General features: G+C 48.4%; 1 long non-coding RNA gene across 2 annotated transcripts; it reads right to left on the reverse strand.

Moving 5' to 3' along the window:
* Window positions 1-721: 721 nt before the first annotated feature.
* LOC146036554 (uncharacterized) lies at window positions 722-3,421 on the reverse strand. Of its 2 annotated transcripts, none has more exons than XR_014460846.1 (3): window positions 3,203-3,421; window positions 1,160-1,272; window positions 722-996 (listed from the first exon to the last, which is right to left on the reverse strand). It is a non-coding gene; the product is annotated as an uncharacterized LOC146036554 (long non-coding RNA). The 2 variants fall into 2 exon arrangements; XR_014460845.1 differs by having other exon boundaries at window positions 1,156-1,272.
* Between the last annotated feature and the right edge of the window lie 219 nt (window positions 3,422-3,640).

The following is a 3,640-nucleotide window of genomic DNA, read 5'->3' on the forward strand; positions in this document are numbered from 1 at the left end:
GGATGATGCAGCTCGTACAGCTAGTGGGAGGAAAGTCAGGTTCTCTTATGAGAAGAATATGGCCCTGGTGCGTACACTCTTGCCCCTGTATGACCGCCTACTTGGTCCTCACCATCACTGCACAAGTGTGGCAAGAAAGAAGGGGATGTGGGACAATATCACCTCCGCGGTAAATGCAGTCAGCACACACAAGAGGAGTGTGCGCAACGTCAAAAAGCGATATAATGACATCAAGCGCATCCTCAAAGCCAAGCTTGCCCTGGAGAAGAAAGAGGCCTGTCGCACAGGAGGTGGCCCTAGGCAGGAAGTCCGCTTTTGAGAGGCTGCTACGCCGAATCATCCCACCGGAGGTGCTTCCCGGCATCCACATTGCCGACACAGACAGGCCCCCCACTCCACCGCCAACTGGTAAGTGTCCACACATGTCAACTACACATTTTGCTATGTCATGTGCGCATGCTATTATGGTGGTATGCTTTATGTGTTCAAAAGATTGCTGTGTGTGGAACTACATATCCCAGCAAAATCACATTTTGCTTGCTTGCATTGCTAAATATTGGACTCTGCATTTGGCTGGGTTATGTAGTTCCACAGATCCAATTAATGTGTGCTGTCCTAATCACTGTAGGCCTGCAGTGTACTTGATTGTTAATCCATATCAATCCTCTGGGTAGTTGGAAATGCACTTTACAGTCACTGTTACATGTGTAATCTGCTGGTCTTTCCTGTTATTTGCAAGTGGATTAAAAATATCGTTCACAGTCATAATACTGAAATAACCACTTCAGTTCAAAGTCTTCACATTCCTTATGTAATCATATCAGAGTAAAAAAGTTTGATTTTGTTAAAGTTTTTATCAGCATATTTGAAAAAGTGACAGTTAGGTGCAAATGAACATTATGGAAAATGTCTTCTTCTTTCAAACAGCTCCATCTCTGGAGTCCCAGCCTGCTGTTGAGCAACATCAGCCACATCCGATTGTTCACACTGTCCAGTCTGCAGGTGAGATATCATAGTGTTACACAAACACATTGCACATTTCACACATGGCTGTCCCCACCACAGTAGCCTGTGCCAATGCATAATGCATGAGCAACACCTAACTATTCCAACTAAGGTAACATGACCCACCATACACCAATCTGCATAGCATACTTACCACTCTTTTCTCATTTGTAGGCCCTTCACAACCGATGCCTGAACCTACGGATCCCATGCAAAATATGGACGACATGAGTGAAATCATCCTTGAGACGGTGCCATCGTTGGAACCTGCACAAAACCAAGCACACCCAGTCAATGAGGCCCCATATACGCAGTCACATAGGCAGCAGCCCCCAATCAGTGCAGCCACCAACACCCCCACTAGTGCGGAGGAGTTGGCACAATCCATCCATCTTTTCAAGGGGAAACAACTAGCTTTTATGGAGGTGCAGACCACCCAACTAGAAACCGTTAAGGGGTATGTGCGTAACATAGCTCTGCAAATGAGACGAATTTCTCAAAGTGTGCGGGCTAATGTAGGGACACAAATTTGTCTTGTCTCCACATTAGACACACGCTTAGCAGAAATTGGCCAAGCCATTCAGGGCCAAACTACTAATTTTAGAGCACTAAATGCCAATATGGTTGAACAGACCCAAGCTATTAATGGCCAAACAACTGCGTTGATGTCCCTACAAACGCAACTCAGCCTCAGTGCAACTACTTTGTTAGGTCAGCACCAAACCACATCTACCCAAAGTAGTAGTGTGTCCTCCACACCCATGAGTGGGTCCCCCACTACTCCCCCACGGCGTAGTGTCCGTACTAGGGGTGGTGGTGCCACTAGTGGTAAGGGTGCTAATACCCGGCCTGTATTCAAAAATGAATAATGTTCTTTGCATTTACATGTGTATCATGTTCTTTCTTTTTTTCCTTCACTCATGCAGTGAATGTTCATGAAAATTTTTTATATGGTATGGCCTATGGCTAAATGTTTCAGCAAGTAAAAATTATTTGCATCCAGCTAACTTGTTGTCATTCTTTACAAATGATTACCCACACTGTTCTATTATGTATTGTCAACCAGGGCCGGATTTGTCACTAGGCCCGTGAGGCACGGACCTAGGGGCGGCACCTAGTACGGGCGGCAGCTGTCAGTCACCCGCTTGATTTTTTTTTTGTCAATTTAAAAAAAAAAAAATAGTGTGAAGTGAACCTGCGCGGCAAGCGGTAGCAGTGGGCAAAGTGCTGCTGCTGCTGGAGGAAGGAACCAGGCGCTGCTGCCGGAGGATGACTGCTGGCACTGCTGTGGGAGGAGGGGACCTTGCGCGGCTGTGAGAGCGTCTCAGCAATGATGAGGTAGGAGGGTACCCAATGCGGCCGTTGTTAGCAGGGAACCAGCGCTGCTGCTGGCGGAGGGGACTGGCGGGGCTGCAGTAGCAAGAGACCCAGCACGGCTGGCAATAGCAGGGGACCCGGCGTGTCCCCCCTGCCTAGCAGCTCCATCCTCCCTCTGGCATGTGAAGCTCCGCCCGGTGCCTCCGTCCTACCTCCACCCGGAACTTCGGAAGCTAACTCTCCTCTCCCCTATCCTCACCCTTTCACGATGCTGCAGCTCCTATCCCCGCCGAGGCCTGCCATTAAGCTGTGGCTTCTCTCCTTGTCCCTGCTGAGCCACCCTCTAGCTGGCAGCAGCTCTGAGCAGGAAAGCCGCTTCTCATCTCCCACCTCTGCGCAGAGTCGCAGACCAGCAGCAACTGGAAGCTCCCCGTCGCCAGGAGAGCAGTGGCACCAGCATAGACAAGGACCCAAAGGTGAGGACAGGATGCCAGCCTCCCACGACACTACCCTGCACCTCTCACCCCCTTGTATTCCTCCGGTTCAGTCCAGACTAATTTGTGTGATGTCATCACACCATACACCTAATGGGAGGCGGCTAAAAATGTTGTCCCTAGGGGCGGCTGGGCCCCTAAATCCACCCTTGTTGTCAACTAGTGACATTTTAGCAGCCACGGGACTTTGGGTTGTGTGTGCTTATTTGTCATGGAATTTTAAGGAAATAGTCACATTTGAAGGGGATAAGCATTGGGAATTGGCGCCACTTGTTTTGCTACATTTCAACCACCTCAGATCAATGATCCATGTCACCTCCATCCATTAAGCCTATGTTAATTTGTATTTGCCAACATTTTTACACACAGAAAACTACAGTACTTACTTGACATTGTTATAGGTGTTATCATGTTGCCAGGCATAAAGTATGCTGTGGTGGGGTAGCTTGCAGGTGTTGGCCATTATTGTTGGTCTGCTTCTGGGCAATTAACATGGACAGGGAAAAATATAATGTTACCAATGTATGTGTGTTACAGGTTCCCCTTTACTAGTCATTGTACACACAAAAATTACCTGTGAAATGCTGCAGGATCATCTGTGTACGAACCACATCCCCCCTCCGTGTACTTCGCACTACAACATCAGTAGTTTGAGCTTCCTGCACGACTGCTGCAGGGGCCACATCTACATCATTTGGTTGACCCAAAGCTATGTTATGCAGCATGCAGCAAGCCTGGACAACCAAAACCACTTTGGCAGGGTGGTATAGCAGTGTGCCTGCTGACCTGTCCAAACACCGAAATCGGCTTTTCAGCACCCCAAA

This window comes from Crinia signifera, chromosome 9, assembly GCF_055691185.1.
Source record: "Crinia signifera chromosome 9, ASM5569118v1, whole genome shotgun sequence".
Classification (NCBI taxonomy): Eukaryota; Metazoa; Chordata; class Amphibia; order Anura; family Myobatrachidae; genus Crinia; species Crinia signifera.